The sequence below is a fragment of the Bufo bufo genome, chromosome 6 (genome assembly GCF_905171765.1).
Source record: "Bufo bufo chromosome 6, aBufBuf1.1, whole genome shotgun sequence".
Classification (NCBI taxonomy): Eukaryota; Metazoa; Chordata; class Amphibia; order Anura; family Bufonidae; genus Bufo; species Bufo bufo.
In genome coordinates this window covers 419,775,635-419,796,306 of record NC_053394.1, presented here as the reverse complement: position 1 = coordinate 419,796,306, position 20,672 = coordinate 419,775,635, and positions in this window count along the sequence as shown.

Sequence of the window (20,672 nt, the reverse complement as noted above, 5' to 3'; positions counted from 1 at the left end):
TGGTGGTGGCGGCAGGCGGGCGAGTGGTAACTTGAGAGGTGCCCGAAGCTGAGCTGGAGGAGGATGGTGCGTCAAGGTTCCGACCGGAAGCTGTAGAAGATTGGGTGCAGCGTACTCAAGTTGTGTGTAGTAGGTGTTTCTGGGTGATGTAGTGCAATATACACTAACCTGGTACAGCTGACTCTCTGCAAGGGCAGGTATAGGTAAGGAATAGTTCGTGACGCCAGTGCCAAGTAAACGGTGGCACGCCGTTTGCGGATGCAGGAATAATTTGAGGAAACGTAGTCTTAAACAGAACTTCAACTTTAGTAGTTTGCAGGCAGAGACAATATTGGAAACGCAGTTCCTCAGCATACAGTCGATTTTGCAATTCGGTCGATGCAGGCAATTCAGTACAGCAGGGTAATTACAGAGTGTTGAACACAGGACTTGCAGCAAAGGAGCTTGCACTCTAACTCTGTCTGATCCTGGAATGTAGCAATTCTTCACCAAGGCCCATTAACCTATTTCTGGCTTTATATCCTTGATTATGGCTTAAATAAGTACCTCCTCTGTCTTTCTTAGTACCTCTGGCTCCTCTGATCTTTGCCTCAGTCTCTCCTAGCTTCTGAATGGTTCCTCAGGCCCTTAGGCTAAGATGTTCCTGCTTCTGCATATGGGTATTCAGGAGGGAATCTTCTCCTGAACAGCAGGCTTCAGGCCTGGACTTGTCTCAGACATAGTCTAAACTCCAACTGTAGGTTACAGATACTAGACTCCGTCTCCCTTGCACTTCCCTGACTGGCCTTTATATAAACTAGGGCTCCCTAGCTCCCTCTATGGACTAGAAGTAGGAATGACACCCCTAGCAGGCCTGTAAGTGCAAGTTTCAGTGACAGGGAAATACACACATTACATTACATTTTATAAAACTGACATATAACAACTCCCCAATATTAAGGAAGGACGACAGCACACCAAGTGACCTTTGGTAGTAACGGGTATTACAACTCCCGTATACTACATGGGTGTCCTGTGTTAGCCAGTCAACTATGTCCTCAGAACTTTTCGAGTTCAGGGTACGTGGCCTCTGAACACTGGGCATTATTCTATGGCCAAAGGGAATCAGAGCACCATGACCACGATGGCCCCTGCGGGGTGGCCTGCCTCTGCCTGTCATTTTTTTTAGATTAGTTTAGTTGTACTATGCGTGCAAGCTACTGTGACACCAGATATGAGTTGCGCTGGTGACACTATGCACTTGCAGCAGGGCCTTAAACACACAAACACGTGCAGGCAACTGACTGCTACTTATTCACAGTCAAAATTGTTGTTTTTTTTATAATGTAATCTACTGTGACACCAGATATGAGTTGCACTTGCAGGGCATGAAACACACGTGCGTGCAGGCAACTGACTGCTATTATATTACAGTCAAAAAAGTTTTTTTTTTTTTTATGCAAGCTACTGTGACACCAGATATGAGTGGTGGCACTGGTCAAGTGGGCACAGTATACGCTGTGAGCCTGACATACACGCTGGCAGGAAACTGCAATTAGATTCCAAAGAAAAAAAAAAGCAGACTGATGTTCTAGCCCTAAAAAGGGCTTTTTGGGGTGCTGTCCTTATAGCAGAGATCAGATGAGTCCTTCAGGACTGCAGTGGATACTGAATACACTGGCCTAGCTATCGATTTCCCTATTGAATCAGCAGCAGCTACACTGTCCCTCCTCTCACTAAGAATGCAGCTTCAGAATGAATCTAAAATGGATGCTGTCCAGGAGGTGGGAGGGTCTGGGAGGGAGGGTCTGCTGCTGATTGGCTGGAATGTGTCTGCTGACTGTGAGGTACAGGGTCAAAGTTTACACAATGATGACGAATAGGGGGCGGACCGAACATCGCATATGTTCGCCCGCCGGGGCGAACGCGAACAAGCTATGTTCGCCGGGAACTGTTCGCCGGCAAATAGTTCGGGACATCTCTAGTCTCAGCTCTATACCTAAAATCCAGGTGACAGGTTCCCTTTAAGGAGAACTTCCAGTGGTCCACCATCCATGAAATAAAGTACTGTAATTGTAATCTCTGATCATCTAAAAGTGTAGAATTTTTGTAGGTCAATAAATAGCCTTGCAAGTGACAAAATATTCCAATATTTGATATAAATATTATAGTTATTGTCATTAGGACTTTTACTACAGTATATAAAATGCCAGAGTACCGGACGGTTGTTGCTTGACTTACAAAGCCCATTTTTAAACAAGTTTGAGTCAACCTTCCACAATAGGCCAGAACTGAGACCAGCTACAAAGAGCATCTATTTCTCTGGCACGTCCATGCATTATACCAATGGCCCAATGAATTATAATGGACACCATGTACTGCTTTATTTCCCTTGTGCAGGTGTCAGGAATGGATCCTTCCCCCCCATAGATTAATTTCACATAGGGCACCCAATGATAAGCTAGTTGACAACCAAGTGTACCTAAACTTTCACAAGAACTTTATTCAAACTTATTTTACATATCATAAAAAGTGTATTTCTAATATACTTTAGTTATTATTATTATATTTTTAGTTTTCCTAGCAAAACAGGCACCTACACTCATACATTCCTGTACAGACAGGAGCACACATCACTGCTCCTGCCTGTACCATCTCCACCTAATGTAAGACATTTATGGAATTAAAACCTCTAGTATAGCCATCTTTTTTAAATTTCTTTAACTGTTTCAAGGGATAAACATCATTTTTGCAACTGGGTTTTATTAAAAATGTTGCTTCACTTGTCTTCCGCAGGCTGCATGTAGTCTCATACATTGTAGGCTGCTTGGTTCCGCTCAGTCTGTAGCCCCTTTCTCTGCTCTTCCGAACACAAAGCTGAGCAGAAATCTTAACAAGCAAAAAAATACATTTAAATTAAAAGGAGCCTCAGATTTCTGAGTGTTCAGGAGAGTGGAGAGATGGGCTACAGACCAAACCGTCAGAGAACTCGCCTGATGGGTTTCACATTGAACAGGACTAATCTCCCTGCAATGTATGAGAATATATACAGGATGCAGAAGGTAGGTGGAGAAACATTTTTAATTAAAATGAATTGCAAATATTGTTTAACCCTTAATATAGTCAATGTAATAAAAAAAAAAACAGCCATTACCTTTAAATTTAATAAACATGTAATGCCTGACCAACCACCGGTATATAAGTCTGAATTTTAATTAAATTATGGCTCAGGATGGGGCAGAGGTTTCCAATGCTCAATGTTGCCTCTTTTACACTGTCAAGTCAAATTTTTATGACCACTTCCTATGTTGGCAATGTGTAGCTCCTGAAGTAAGTCCCGTGTGCTGAGCTGGCTCGGTGGGTATATAAGGTGTGCTGAGCTGGCTCGGTGGGTATATAAGGTGTGCTGAGCTGGCTCGGTGGGTATATAAGGTGTGCTGAGCTGACTTGGTGGGTATATAAGGTGTGCTGAGCTGGCTCGGTGGGTATATAAGGTGTGCTGAGCTGGCTCGGTGGGTATATAAGGTGTGCTGAGCTGGCTCGTGGGTATATAAGGTGTGCTGAGCTGGCTCGTGGGTATATAAGGTGTGCTGAGCTGGCTCGGTGGGTATATACCATGTGCTGAGCTGGCTCGGTGGGTATATAAGGTGTGCTGAGCTGGCTCGGTGGGTATATAAGGTGTGCTGAGCGTGCTCGGTGGGTATATAAGGTGTGTGATAGGCTGTCTGCACACATATCCCTCATCACTGTCATGGGTAAAAGGGGCGATTTATCAGAGTTGTAAAAAGGGAGATTTATTGGCTTTTCAGGCCAAGTGTAGTGGTATTTCTGACACTGCGCAGTGCGAACTGTTCTCGTGCTGCTGTGTATGGTGAGCGGACAAATGGCACCATTGTGAAAAAGTGAGGTGGAAACTGCGGAGCACCACGGTGCCATTGATGTGAGAGACGAACGTCGGATACAAAGTTGGGCGGGGGCAGACCGACATGCTACAGAGGAGCAGCTCCCCACCAGAATGAACCAGAGGGATACCAGATGTGTGTCTAACACAACAGTTGGGTGAACCTTACTGTGTATGGGGCTCCAAAGCAGACTGATGGTCACTGCACCTCTGCTAACCAAGTTGCAGAAAAGGCTTCAGTTTTCGCTGCAGTATTGGAATCAGACCTCCGCTGATTGGCAAAAGGTTGCCTTCTCAGATGAGTCACATTTTCTGCTTCATGGAACGGATGGACGTTGGCGTGTGAGAAACATTAAAGAACAAACGCACTGCAGCCATTGCTGGAAGAACACAAGCGTTATGGTCTGGGGAAGCTTTTCGTGGCCTTCTCTGTGGAAGGCACTCTCAACTGATCTGAGTATGAATCCATCCTTACAGATCATGGTCACTCTCCCCTGGGGAGGATGGGATCTTCCAGGAAGACAATGCAACATGTCACACGACTAGAAATGTTCAACATTGGTTGGAAGAGCATGACCAAGACTTCCAAGTATTACCCTGGCCCCTTATTTACCCACACTTGAATCCAACTGGGCAATTGTAGAACCCCCTCGATGGTCGTGTTCTCTCTATGGATCCTCCCCACGCTCCCTCCAGCAGCTGTGGGATGCACTGCAGTCAGCATGGCTCCAGATGACAACCTACCAGGACCTTATGGAGTCACTCCCAGCCTGTCTAGATGCTGTCCGTGCTGCACACGGCGGTTACTCTGAATATTAGCTGGGAGAGCAGAGAAAGGGTACTGACAAAGGATGAGCAAATCATTTAAGATTTAATTTGTGTTCAATTCGACCAAATCAGGCAAATGCGTTGATTTTTGCCAGAATTGATTCTACCTGAATTGAAAAAATCATGTATGACACTCTGAGGTCTCCTAGAACCCGCTCTTGTCTCTCTCTTCTCTCCTGTCCCCAAAATTCATCCAAATCAAATAATCAAAAATCAAGATTCGGATACAACTTCAATTTTTACAAAATTCAGGATTAAATTTGATTGGTTTAGAATTAATTGAGCTATCTCTAGCGATGACAACCGCTGACAGCATGTTGCAAAAGTGGAAGCACTCTGGAATAAAATCCCAAAACTTTATTTGGGACCTATAAAAAAAAATCAAATGTCCTAAATAAAGTTTTTGGATTGTATTTCCAAGTTCTGGATACCTTAGCACTTTTGCAGCTTTACTTTGTACCTGGGAAGAGCGCATTTCTCATGGGGAGAAAAGTTGTCACAATTTCAAGACATTTGAGCCAATACCATGACAAATACATAGAATCTATTCCAATCACTAACTCTGTTGTGTACAAAACTAATTAAGGCTCAGAAGATTTTTAGGTTTAAAGGGGTTATCCTACAAACATATACAGTAACACATTTTCTTATTGACTTATATACTTACCCAGTGGACTTTCTTCCCTTTTTGTGGGTGGGCAGCAGCACCTCAAGCACCTGCATCTTAAAAGGTGCATTGTAGTTAGCTCTTTTTAACTCTTTCCTTCCCTGCATACAAAATAGTCCCTCACATATAGCCCAAGAAAAAACAGATGGCATCAGGTTTGGACTAGCCTGCAGGGGAATAGATGAATCCCCAGGGACCCACTTTCCCAAAGTTGCTGCAGCGACCCCCATAATCAACCATCTTGACTGTCTTATTGCTGCCTATGACTTTATGAGCAGGTAAAATTTGCATGTAGCTGAACAGTGGGACCCCAGATTAAATTTTACTGGTGGGCCCTAGGCACCCCAGACCAACACTGTATGGCATGTAATGACCCCACATTTTCCTTCTCCACTGTCTCGGGAGAGATCTAGCTAAATATTTCTATGAAATCTCTAGTGATGAGTGAATGAAAAGTGTCTGGGCTGCTTCACTATGGAGATCACTAGACCATCACTAAGGGAATGGAGCAGGAAATCTACTGAGCATGTGCGTCCACCTCTGAATGAAGGAAGTGGACCTGATGGATAAACAGCAGGGGGTGCTACCCGAGAGGAAAATGTAATCTACATGAAAACTTGAACAATATATTTATTGCATGTTACAATAATACTTGTGAACAAGGCAGACATAGCAGAGCTGGAGAGGGTCCAGAGGAGGGCAACTAAAGTAATAACTGAAATTGGGCAACTACAGTACCCTGAAAGATTATCAAAATTAGGGTTATTCACTTTAGAAAAAAGACGACTGAGGGGAGATCTAATTACTATGTATAAATATATCAGGGGTCAGTACAGAGATCTCTCCCATCATCTATTTATACCCAGGACTGGGACTGTGACGAGGGGACATCCTCTGCGTCTGGAGGAAAGAAGGTTTGTACACGAACATAGAAGAGGATTCTTTACGGTAAGAGCAGTGAGACTATGGAGCTCTCTGCCTGAGGAGGTGGTGATGGTGAGTACAATAAAGGAATTCAAGAGGGGCCTGGATGTATTTCTGGATGTAATAATATTACAGGCTATAGCTACTAGAGAGGGGTCGTTGATCCAGGGAGTTATTCTGATTGCATGATTGGAGTCGGGAAGGAACTTTTTATTCCCCTAAAGTGGGGAAAATTGGCTTCTACCTCACAGTTTTTTTTTTGCCTTCCTCTAGATAAACTTGCAGGATGACAGGCCGAACTGGATGGACAAATGTCTATTTTCGGCCTTATGTACTATGTTACTATGTTACTATGCTACATACTTCCTTTGAAATGACCTATCTATTTTTGAGTGAATTTCAGGGAAAATTCGATTTGCCGCAAAGCCGAATTTCCTCGTGCTTCGTGGTAACAAATCGATTTTCCCTGAAATGGGTTAAAATAAAAAATAAAAAACATATATACCTCATCCTTTTCAGTGCGAAGAGCCGGGCACCACCATCTTGATTGAAGATCCCGTATGAAATTCCATGCACGGCGATGTATTATGTCAGCACACTGGCCGACGCAGTGACGTCATCAAGGGCTACGCAAAATTTTGTGCTGGATCTTCAATCAAAATGGCGGAGGCCGGCTCTTCGCGATCAAATAAGTATGATTTTATTCGTGTATTTTCATTATACACTTTAATAATACTAAACTCAGATGCCACAATCAGCAATGAACCCTGCATCTGAGGTGTACAATGACGGAGGCCAGCGCAGTCACTACTCCCTGTCATTCCACCCACTACTTACAATAAATGCGCTTCGTGATGAAGTAATTCGCCACGGAGCAAATTTTTTTTGCTAAATTCAGCAAAGCAGTCAAATCGAATTTTACAAAACTTCGCTCATCCCTTTCATAGTAATACTTTTCGTAGGACAGCCCAGCCCCTTTAGCTTGAGATTTAATACACTTCACATTTGACTTCCAGAGGCCATGTTTTTTCCAGCGCCCCTTCCTACTTTAATTCGCTAATTTTAAAACATGAAGTCCTTTTTTCCAGTCTATGGTCACATCACATCACTGACCAAACTAAACATCAGACATTTCGGTCGGGAACACAGCACTTGAAACATGGTGAGTTGCTGCCTAGACTGGGATGAGAACACGGACTGCGAGCTGACCCACCTCCGTCATGTTTACCCTTTGATAGAAGAATTAATAGAAACCAGTGACATTCTTCGGCAGCCTATCATTATTACTCTTTAATAAAGCATTACAACGTTATTACCATGCATATCATTATTTCCCAATGCTTGGCTCCTAATGACAGAGCCGGGGACGGAGCTCAATAACGTGTCTGTTGTGCCGAGGTTTTAACTGCAGAGAGATCGGCACATGGAAAAAAAATATAGGAAAACGTCCATTTATGCCTCAGATTTAATGAAGTCAAATTATCACAGGCGACAGTCTCTAGAGCTGCAATTTAGCAATGCGGTCTGTCCTCCAGGGTGAAGAGTGAATTTAAGTTGTTTTCCTTGCAAATAGCAATAATTGGAAAATAAAGCCGATCTATTGAGGCTTAGTTCGTACCTTGCAATTTCCATATCGGCAGATTGGAGGAGAAGAAAATAGCAGAAAATATCACTATATCATTTAATGTAACCACATAGGCATTTAAAGGGCTTACGTATTTGTCAGAAATTTTCCATAAATACATGCCTCATAGTGAATGTGAATTTCATTAGACACAATATTTTTTACAATTTTTTTTCTCCCAGATTGTAACCTCCATTGAAGTGAAGGAAAACCCGAGGAGGAGTAGGATATCTCAGTGGAGGAGATCTCAGTGGAGGAGGAGGAGGAGATCTCAGTGGAGGAGGAGGAGGAGATCTCAGCTATCACTGCTGCAATTGCTCTGCTAGATTATTTTCAGCCTGGCAGCTCAGGGTGCGTGTCCTTTCTGCTGCAGCTCTCTCCCTGTAACTTCCACAGCTTTTAACAGAACATATGGCTGGTGGCGCTATGTAGAGACTTTTTATTGAATAACTCACTGGCTATACTGAATTTTTAATTACATGCAATTACAAAAAAGTTCAGATCCAGGTGCTGGTTTGAAAAATGTAGAATATGTCTAGTGATGCCACCCCTTTATAATTTGCATTGAAAGTCATTTTCTAACCTGATTCCAAGCAAATGGTTTTCCGCTGCATGTGGATGACATTTGGTAAATTTCCGTCCACTGTGCCTCAACTGTAAATGTTGCCTGCATAATATGCATGATAAATCCACAGTATATCTGCCCCTTGTAGCAGTTATTGAAGAAAGAGATGGGGTGCAGGGAACAGAAAGAGCAGGTAAGTGTCCATTTATGGGTGTAGTCAAGTGGGTGACCAAAGGCATCTATAATGGCTCTTGTCTTAGATCTTAAAGAAAATCTGTTTGTTATATATTTTGCTCAAAGGGGTATTTATGGCTTATCCATAGGATATGCCATAAATGTCTGATAAGTGCCAGTCCCACCTCTGGGACCTGTGTCTATCTCAGTTCTTTAGAAGTGAATGGAGAGCAAGTCATGCTGGCTTGTCTATTTTTGAATGCCCCTAGTCATGAATGCAGCAAGATTCTTGAGATAGGAGAGTTCCTGCACATATAGGACATTAATAGCAAATCTATCGCTATTCCATAAACATCCCAGATGAGAGTTCTCCTTTAAGGAGACAAATAAGATCCTCAACATACCCTCTACACACTGCCATGATCTTCCAGAGAGAATTGGAACCAAAGGTTCCTCACACCACATGCAGAAGTGGAGAGGTGAACTTTTTGACGCCCACTGTGAAACTGATTTCCACCACACAAAAGGAGAAAGGTGTCACGGGTAATGGGAGGGGAAAATACCAGATAACACACAGAAGGAAATAGACCGGAGTCTAGGCCTCAAAGCTAAGGGAGAGGGATGGTTACCTCCTAGGAATCCCAAGAACTCTCCCTGACTCCTGCCAATATGAGTAGATCCTGAAGGTGAAAATACTCATACACCGGAACCTTAGCCCTGGAGGTCCCTAGGAATGGTGGCAGGGAATGACACTACTGGTTCCTTCCCAGATGAAGGAGCCAGCGTCTCCCTGAGGCCTAGAAAACAACAAACGCAAGTGAACAACAAACTGCAAAACAAGATGCACTTAGCTTAGAGAAGAATGGAGGAGCAGGAGATCCAAAGGAACAACACACCAGCTCAACCAACTCCAGCAGGAAATATCAACCGCATGGTAAGCAATGTGAGTCAGAACTAAATAGAGCCTCAGTAATGATCACAAGCTGCACCTGACAAGAGGTGTGGTCATTACAAAACAACAACACTGCAAGGTGAAAACAGAGAGACTGTCAGATACCCTCACGTGCCGCCAATCTCTCAGATCTTCTCACCTCTGTCATGGGAGGGACCGTGACAAAAGGGTATGTTCAGAGACTAGTATCCCCGTCTCCTCGTAGCTTAGGAAGGCTCTGTGGTGACCTAGTGTCTGCCTAGACTTACACCTAAGCCTCTCTAGGTGGCTCAATCAGAGAAGCAACAAACCAAAGGATCAAGCTCTCCAAACTATAAAGGAATATTCACAAGTGGAAGATTTGTTGCAGAAAATGTTGCAACTGTCCCTCTTGTGTGAATAGCATTTTCAGGAATGCATGCACTTTCTGCAAAAACAACCCCATTCCAATGTATGAAACTGATTTTCAGTTGCAAAAATTTCAGCAAAAAATCTGATATACAAATGACCCTAAGGCCATAGTCACACAGCGTATTTTCCATGTGGATTTTGGAACATCTTCAGCACCACTCTCCCACTCTTAAAGAGAATCTCTGGTTCAAGAAAAATTATTCACATTATCTGGGGGATGTACAGAACACTTATCTGATCTCCTTTTCATCCTGCATATCTACCAATTCCTGGGCTCTTCTTCTGCCATTCACGATGGCCTCTCAGAGCTCACAGCTCAGACTGTGTATTGGTAGTCAAGACCCCCTTACTGGTCCAGCCAAGCTCTTGTGTTAGCCAGCACTGTTCACAGGAGTGGTGCTAGCCATTCCAAGGGCAGCAGAAAGTGTCTTCAGATAGTCTAAGAAGTGGTGCAGCCATCTTGGATGGCAGAAGAGGAGCCCAGGAATCAGTAGATTTGCAGCAAAAAAATAAAATAAAAATGTAAAGGAGGTCAGCATGTAAGTGTTCTGCTCATTGCCCAGTTAATGTGAAGCTTTTTCTTGAAATGAGAAGTGAGGGAGGGGGGGGGGGCAATGTTGTTTTTGTATGCCTTCCATAATATTCAAAGGGAATACATTTTGTAGGTCATACAGAACATTTTTTCTCTGCAAATGGAGCCCCTTGTACCCTTGTTGACTGACAGGACCAAGTTCCAGCAAAAGAGCAAAGGGACGGCAGAGGAAGTGCAGTGGCTGTGTTTTAGGTGGCCTCCAACGTTACACTGGGTCCCCTGGACACCGTTGAGGTGTCACCATTAGTGTTGTTCGAGCACCAAAGTGCTCTGGTGGTTGGGTGCTTGAGTAGAACACTTTGGGATGCTCGGGTGCTCTACAGAGCACCCAAGCACAATGGAAGTCAATGAGAGAACCAGAGCATTAAACCAGGCACCCCCTGCTCTGAAGAGGGGAGGGTGTCTGGTTCACAGGAAAAGGTCAGAAATTGATGGAAACACCTCTGAAATGGTTCGGGAACAGCATGGGGAGGATGTCTGGATGCATCTTGGATTCCCAGGTCGCTGCTGGGAACAATGTTGTCCCAGTAATACGCCACATTTACAGACTGACAATAATACGCACCAAACCGAAGATAAAAATCGATTTTAGAGGAAAAATTGTTAGGAAACATTCTTTCCTGTATACTTACTTGTATATAAAGTGAAAGGGCTGCCAAAAATGACAATGAACCTGCACTACAATACACCCTGTATTACACCTAAAGGAGGGCATCATACACATCTTTGAAAAATTATGATTGATGGCCTGCTGGTGACGCTCAAAAACATTAGGAGCAAGGGCCTGGTGGTGACCCTCTAAAACATTAGGGGCAAGGGCCTGCTGCTGATCTGACAATCCAAAACAATAGCGGTGAGGGTCTGCTGCTGATCTGACCATCTAAAAAAGTAGGGGTGAGGGTCTGCTGCTGATCTAACCTTCTAAAACATTAGCGGTGAGGGTCTGTTGTTGATCTGACCATCTAAAAAATTAGGGGTGAGGGTCTGCTGCTGATCTGACCTTCTAAAACATTAGGGGTGAGGGTCTGCTGCTGAGCTGACCATCTAAAACATTAGGGGTGAGGGTCTGCTGCTGATCTGACCTTCTAAAACATTAGGGGTGAGGGTCCGCAGCTGAGCTGACCATCTAAAACATTAGGTGTGAGGTCCTGCTGCTGATATGACCATCTAATATATTAGGGGTGAGGGTCTGCTGCTGAGCTGACCTTCTAAAACATTATGGACGAGGACCTGCTGGTGACCCTCTAAAACATTAGGGGTGAGGGTCTGCTGCTGAGCTGACTCTCAAAACATTAGGAGCGAGGGCAGTTTAATAAGCATGCTGATATGATGGAGGAGGACGAGAAAAGGAAGATTGAACCGTATACCCTTTTTTGTGGTGGAAGGGGTTCATGGGAATACAGAGTATTCAATACACCATAAAAGCCACATTTAAAGTGTTTTTATGTTCAGACGCTTTCCTCTGGTGGAGTAGAGAAGTCAGGGGCAATCCAGGCATTGTTTATTTTGATAAGAGTCAACCTGTTAGCATTCTTAGTTGACAGTCAGATGCGCTTAACAGTTATTATGCCCCCAGCAGCACTAAATATCCGCTCTGACAAAACGCTGATGCCAGGTAATGCCAGCACCTCAAAGGCTTAGAGCGCCAGTTCGTCCACGTGTCCAGCTTGGACACCCAATAGTTGTAAAGCAAAGAGGGATCATTGAGGACGCTGACACGGTCTGCTACATACTCCTTCACCATCTTCCAAAACTTTTCTCTTATTGTGACACTAGGCCAATCATCAGGGTGAGGGTTCTGGCGGGGTGTCATGAAACTGTCCCAGGCCTTGGAGAGTGTTGCCTTGACTTTTTTGGAACTGCTGTGTGTTCTCCTCGTCTCCCCTCCTCGGTTGCCTAAGAAACTACGTACTCTTCCGCCAGCGTTGTCAGCTGGACATTTTTGGAGCAATTTTTCCACAAGGACTTTCTGGTATTGCACCATTTTGCTAGTCTTCTCCACCACAGGAATGAGACATGAGAAGTTCTCTTTGTAGCAGGGGTCGAGAAGGGTGAACAACCAGTAATCGGTGTTGGCCAAAATGCATATAACGCGAGGGTCACGGGAAAGGAAGCATAACATAAAGTCAACCATGTGTGCCAGAGTCCCAACAGACAAGACTTCGCTGTCCTCATCAGGAGGATGACTCTCAATTTCCTCATCCTCTTTCTCCTCTTTGGCCCATTCACACAAAACAGATGGAATAAACCTGCTATGGGTACTACCCTCTCTAGCGGAGGCAACCGTCTCATGCTCCTTTTCCTCATCATCATCCAATTCGCACTGAGAAGACGAACGGAGGGTGGTCTGGCTATCACCCTGTGTATTGTCTTCCCCATTTCCACCTCCTCCACATGCAAAGCGTCCGCCTTCATTATGAGCAGTGAGCGTTTCAGTAGACACAGAAGTGGGATGATTACGCTGATAATAGCGGCATCGCCGCTCACCATCTGTGTTGATTCCTCAAAGTTGCGTAAAACCTCACAGAGGTCAGACATCCATGCCCACTCGTTGCTTGTGAAAAGCGGAAGCTGACTGGAAAGGCAACGACTATGTTGCAGCTGGTATTCCATTACTGCCCTCCGTTGCTCACAAAGCCTGGCCAACATGTGGAACGTGGAGTTCCAGCGCGTGCTCACGTCGCACAACAGTTGGTGAGCTGGCAATTGCAAGCGCTGCTGCAGCATTGCCAGACTGGCGGCAGCTGTAGATGACTTTCGGAAATGGGCACACACGCTGCGCTCCTTCACCAGTAGCTCAGGCAAATTAAGGTAGGTTCTGAGAAACCGCTGAATTACTAAGTTGAACATGTGGGCTAGGCATGGTATGTGTGTGAGCTTGCCGAGCTCCAAAGTCGCCACCAAGTTACGGCCATTATCAGACACAACCATGCCTAGTTGTAGGTTGAGTGGCGAGAGCTACAGCTCAGTCTGGTCCCTTTTACCCTGCTACAGCTCTGCGGCAGTGTGCTGTTTTTCACCTAAGCAAATAAGTTTCAACACGGCCTGTTGCCGCTTCCCCACTGCAGTGCTACACTGCTTCCAGCTACTGACTGATGGCTGAATGGTGCTGCAAGATGATAATTCAGAGGTGGAATGGGTGGAGGAGGTGGAGGAGGGGAAGGGGGGGGCCACTAATGTAGGTGGTGGCGAAAATCCTGATGGAAATATGGCCCGCAATCCTTGGCGTCGGTAGCAGCTGTGCCAGCCCAGGGTACGACTCACTCCCAGCTTCCACAATGTTCACCCAGTGTTCTGTCAGGGAAATGTAACGTCCCTGGGCACGAGCACTTGTCCATGTGTCAGTCGTTAAGTGGACCATCCCAATAACTGCATTGGTCAGGGCACAGGTGATGTTACGGGACACATGCTGGTGTAAGCCGGGAACAGCACACAGGGAAAAATATTGGCAGCTGGGGACTGAGTAACGATGTGTGGTCACCGCCATCAGGCTGTGGAAAGCCTCCACAAGCCTAAATGGCAACATTTCCAGGACCAGCAATTTGGAAAGGTGTGAATTTAGTGCTATGGCCGGTGGGTGGGTGGGTGGCTGGGTATTTACGCTTTCGTTCAAAGGCCTGTATGCTGCACTGGGACACAGAAGTGGATGTGGTAGATGATGGTGCTTGCGAAGGTCCAGGTACAGAATGGGAGGCATACGTGCCTGCGTCTTGGATGGGGGATTGGCCAGCACGCAACACAGGGGAAGAGAAGGCAGTGGTGTGACCCACAGACACTGAATATGGACCCAGGCTTTCGGCCCACCTAATAGGGTGCTTTGATGCCATGTGGCGGATCATGCTGTTGGAGGTGAGGTTACTAGTGTTCACGCTCTTGCTCATTTTGGTACGGCACAGGTTGCAAAAGACAATTCTTTTATCGTCCGAACTTTCCTCGAAAAAGCACCAGACTGCGGAATACCTACCCCTTGCAAAGGGAGATTGCAGCAAGGAGGTCCTCCGAGGAACAGTTGCGGGCCTGTTTGGTGTGGCCCGCCTTCTTTCTTTTGCCACCGCACTGCCTCTTCCAGCCTGTTGCGGTGCTGCGGATCCCTCCCCCTCTGTACTGCTGTCCTCGCTCGGCTTGCCACCTTCCCAGGTTGGGTCAGTGATTTCATCGTCCACCACCTGCTCTTCCACTTCCTCTCTCTGGTCATCCTCCTGACTTGTTGACCTAACAAGAACCTCATTTATTGACAACTGTGTCTCATCCTCATCATGAACCTCTTGATACACTAATTGTGGTTGACTTATTGGCAACTGTGTCTCATCATCATCCACCTCGTGAAACACTAATTGCCGTTCCCCACCGTCATCTTTTTCTGACTGTGGATGCTCAAGAGTTTGGGAATCAGTGCACAAGATCTCCTCATGTCCCTCTTCAAGCGGGCTTGGCGAGAGGGCCAATTCAAGGAATGGCGATGAAGACAGCTCCTCGGAATATCCGAGTGTGGGATCACTTTTTTGCCAAGACTCTCCATGGTGGGAGGAAGGAGGATCAGGGTGAGGATTCTTTTGACTCTTGGCTACTGAGACTGGACTTTGTGGAAGGCAGGGTGGTGCTTAACCGACTGGAAGCATTATCTGCTGCAATCCAACCGACCACCTGGTCGCACTGGTGGGACGTCGAGAGTGGTGTCCTGTGCCCCCCTGCAAACTGGGACATGAAGTTAGGTATTGTGGATGATTGTTTTTCTTGTGCTCTGGCAGCAGGCACAGTTTCACCGCGCACAGGTCCACGGCCTCTGCGTGCACCATCAGCAGAACGGCCACTTCCCCGTCCCTTACTGTTTGCCTTTAGCATATTAAATGGTATATATGCTTGCAAGTACAGTACAGACCAAAAGTTTGGACACACCTTCTCATTCAAAGAGTTTTCTTTATTTTCATGACTATGAAAATTGTAGATTCACACTGAAGGCATCAAAACTATGAATTAACACATGTGGAATTATATACATAACAAACAAGTGTGAAACAACTGAAGATATGTCATATTCTAGGTTCTTCAAAGTAGCCACCTTTTGCTTTGATTACTGATTTGCACACTCTTGGCATTCTCTTGATGAGCTTCAAGAGGTAGTCCCCTGAAATGGTTTTCACTTCACAGGTGTGCCCTGTCAAGTTTAATAAGTGGGATTTCTTGCCTTATAAATGAGGTTGGGACCATCAGTTGCGTTGAGGAGAAGTCAGGTGGATACACAGCTGATAGTCCTACTGAATAGACTGTTAGAATTGGTATTATGGCAAGAAAAAAGCAGCTAAGTAAAAAAAAACGAGTGGCCATCATTACTTTAAGAAATAAAGGTCAGTCAGTCAGACGAAAAATTGGGAAAACTTTGAAAGTAAGGGCTATTTGACCATGAAGGAGAGTGATGGGGTGCTGCGCCAGATGACCTGGCCTCAACAGTCACCGGACCTGAACCCAATCGAGATGGTTTGGGGTGAGCTGGACCGCAGAGTGAAGGCAAAAGGGCCAACAAGTGCTAAGCATCTCTGGGAACTCCTTCAAGACTGTTGGAAGACCAATTCAGGGGACTACCTCTTGAAGCTCATCAAGAGAATGCCAAGAGTGTGCAACGCAGTAATCAAAGCAAAAGGTGGCTACTTTGAAGAACCTAGAATATGACATATTTTCAGTTGTTTCACACTTGTTTGTGTAACGGTCGCGTACACACACACACAGGGGGGAGGGAAGTGACCACTGCGCTCCACCCTTACCCCTGGCCCTGCCTACTTGCCTTGCGAGTCCTAATGACAGGGGACAACTGGACGGCAATCCCTAACTTGGAATAAGTGCAGGGATGACAGACAGACAAACAACAGGACGTGAACGGACCGAGTCAATACCAGGAAAGCTACAAAGTACAAATGGAGCAAGCAGAGAATTGTCAGGAGAAGCCGGGGTCATAAATACCAGGAGAGACGTGAAGTACCAAAGGAGTCAGCAGAGGATCGTCAGGAGGAGGCCGGGGTCAGAATACCAGGAGAGCAGCAAAGTACACAAGGAGCAGGCAGAGGATCGTCAGGAATTCAGCAGGAGGTAAGTACGCCAGGAAAGACCAAATCACAGGTGGAACCTAAATTAACAGGCAACCTGTGGCCAGCAGGCTGCCTGTATTTATAGTGGGGAGTGAGGGTCATGTGACGTGGCCAGCGTCACATGACCGACAGACCAACCAGTCGAGCACCGAGTGATCAGCTCGGCGCTCAAGGCAGACTTAGGAGCAGGGAGCCACCCAGCTAGTAAAGCCGCCCTGGGAACGAGGTAAAACACAGATGCTCGTTTCCGAAGCTAAGCTGCAGGTCTGCGACTAATGGGGGACCGAGTGCACCTTCGGAACCCCGTTACAGTACCCCCCCTTTTACGAGGGGCCACCGGACCCAAGACTTCAGGCGATGGCCTTTCAGGGAGTTCTAAATGAAATTTTCGACCAAGTCTAGGAGCATGAACCTCCCTGGCAGGTACCCAAGATCTCTCTTCAGGTCCATACCCCTTCCAGTGAATCATGTACTGCAAACAATTACACACCTGCCTGACATCCACTATTTTAGACACCACATACTCGACAGCATCATTAACAAGAACCGGCGGAGGTGAGGCTTTCGATGGTACTACCGGTTCAAAATATTTTTTAAGTAGAGATTTATGGAACACATTATGAATGTGGAATGACTCGGGCAGCTCCAACCTAAATGATACCGGGTTAATCACCTCCGTGATCTTATATGGTCCAACAAAACGAGGAGCAAACTTTTTAGAATCTACCTTAAGAGAGAGATTCTTGGAGGACAACCATACCTTATCCCCAACCTGAAAATTCACCCCCCTTGAACGTCTCCTATCGGCCTTGAGTTTCTGAGAACTTTAAGCCTTTTCTAAGTTCGATTGAACCCGGGCCCAAACTGTGCACAGTTCAGAGGAGAACCTATCCGCCTCAGGGTTAGAGGAGGAGACGGATGACCCAGAATGAAAACGGGGATGGAAACCATGGTTACAAAAAAAAGGTGAAACCCCAGCAGAAGAATTGACACGGTTATTCAAAGCAAATTCAGCCAATGGAAGAAATTTCACCCATAATTGCTGGTCATCAGCAACATACAACCTCAAGAATTGTTCCACAGACTGATTAAGGCGTTCAGTCTGCCCATTACTCTCAGGGTGGTAGGCAGAGGAAAAAGACTATGAAATTTTACATTTTTGACAGAAGGCCCTCCAGAATTTGGACACAAACTGCACATCCCTGTCAGAAACAATATTTTCCGGGATACCATGCAATCGAACAATTTCTTTCACAAAAATAGACGCCAGGGTTTTGGCATTCGGGAGTTTAGACAGGGGAATGAAATGGACCATCTTGCTAAACCTATCGACCACTACCCAAACTATAGTCTTACCCTCTGCCGGTGGTAGGTCAGTTATAAAGTCCATCGAGATATGGGACCAGGGTCTACTGGGAATGGGTAGGGGTCGTAGGTTACCAGCAGGGCGAGTCCTAGGTGTCTTGGACCTGGCACAAACCTCACAGGCTGACACGTAGGACTTGACATCCCTAGTTAGAGTGGGCCACCAATAAGATCTAGAAACCAGATCCTTAGTGCCCTCAACACCCGGATGTCCACAAAAGGCAGAATCGTGACACTCACCCAATAGCTGGAGACGAAATTGTACGGGAACAAACAACTTATCTGTTGGGTGGATACCGGTGCCAGATGTTGTTCAGACCTAATGTGAGCCGAGATATCCTGGGTAAGAGCTGCTAAGAAGATTTTTGCTGGTAGGATGGATTCAGGTGGTACCTCAGTAGCTTGAAAAGCCTGGAAGCTCCGAGATAATGCGTCCGCCTTCACATTTTTACTTCCTGGCCTGAACGTAATGGAAAAATCAAAATGAGTAAAAAACAGAGCCCATCTGGCTTGACGGGGATTCAACCTCTTAGCAGACTCGAGAAACATAAGGTTTTTATGGTCAGTGACAACAGTTACACAATGCCTTGCCCCCTCCAGAAAATGTCTCCACTCCTCAAAAGCCCATTTAATGGCCAGCAGCTCCCTATTCCCTATGTTTTAGTTTCTCTCCGTGGGAGAGAATTTCCTGGAGAAGAAGGCACATGGTCTCAGGTTAGTGAGGCTAGCAGGACCTTGTGAAAGGACTGCTCCTGCGCCGTCCTCGGACGCATCCACCTCCACAATAAAAGGTTTCTCCTGATCAGGCTGGATTAGAATGGGAGCGCTACTGAATGCCTTATTTAATTTTTCAAATGAAGAAATGGCCTCAGTAGACCAATTCTCCAAATCCGCCCCTTTCTTAGTAAGGTCGGTCAACGGTTTAGCAATTACGGAAAAATTCATAATAAATTTACGATAGTAATTGGCGAAACCTAAGAACCATTGTAAGGCCTCTAAGGATGAAGGTCTTACCCATTCCTTAATTACTAGTACCTTACCAGGATCGATCTTAAAGGCGTGAGGAGTCAGAACATGCCCTAGAAACAGAATCTCCTGTACACCAAAGACACATTTCTCTTGCTTAGCGGATAGCTGATTCTCCCTCAACACCTCTAATACTTGTTTAACATGAGACACATGGGATTCGAAGTCAGGAGAGAATATCAAAATGTCGTCAAGATAGACAATAACAAATTTACCTAAGAACTCCCTAAGAATGTCATTCATGATGTTTTGGAACACAGCTGGGGCATTGCTGAGTCCAAAAGGCATCACCTGATATTCAAAGTGTCCTACGGGGTATTGAACGCCGTCTTCCATTCGTCTCCCTCCTTGATTCGGATTAGATTGCATGCCCCTTTCAGGTCAATTTTGGAAAACCAGGTTGCCCCCAGAACCTGGTTAAATAAATCCGGAATCAATGGGAGGGAGTATCTATTCTGGATTTTATTTAATCTCCGGTAATTGATACAAGGCCTAAGACCACCATCTTTTTTCTTAATGAAGAAAAAACCCGCCCCCCATAGGAGAGACAGAAGGTCTAATATGCCCTTTACCAAGGCTCTCCTATATATAATCTTCCATGGCCTTGCGTTCGGGCATAGAAAGATTATAAATTCGTCCCTTAGGAAACTTGGCCCCCTCTACTAGCTCTATAGTACAATCATAAGGTCTATGGGGGGAAAGAACCTCCGGGGTTGGTGATGAGAATACATCAGAATATTCTCTAACAACAGAGGGTAAAGTATCAGACTTTACTGAGACCCCAGCCTGTACCACGGACAAGCACTTAGGCCCCCATCTCACCAACTCCCCATTGGACAAATCTATAGTGGGGTTATGTAGTCGGAGCCAAGGCAACCCTAGTACCACCTCAGCCGGTAGGTTCTCTAGGACTAAAAGCGAACATCTCTCTGAGTGGCACACACCCACGGTTAGAGAAATCTCTGAGGTACATAAGCTCACCGTACCACCAATAAGAGGAGTAGCATCAATAGCCATGACATGAATAGGAGTTGGTAAGGCAAACATAGGAATACCCAATCTTACAGCATACTCAGAGTCAATAAAGCTAGCCGCTGAGCCAGAATCAATAAAGGCCTTACCCGGCCATTTATCTACTCACAAAGAAATCGTAATGGGTACCGAAAGCTTACATTTAGAAAATTCAGGGTGTACCTGGTCTTTAGGTTGCCTTGCCTTAGGAGACTTGACAGAGAGGACCTTCTTAGGACACTGGTTGATCCAATGGTCAGGATCTCCACAGTAAAAGCATTCTCCATGTCTGCGGCGAAGATTCCCTCGGGTCATGCCAACCTGCATGGGTTCCTCGGTGGAGACCTCAGCATTGTCTCTGGGATAGGCCTCTGGCTGGACCACCATCTGGGAAGAGAACTGTTGTTCCTGTCGTCTCTCTCTAACCCGTCGGTCAAGTCGGACAACAAGGGTCATCATCTCCTCTAAGGTCTCTGGAAGTTGATAACTGACCAGAAGATCCTTTAATTTATCAGACAGACCTGACCTGATCTGACTCTTCAGGGCTGGTTCGTTCCATCCTGAGGGGACACACCACCTTCTGAATTGGGTGCA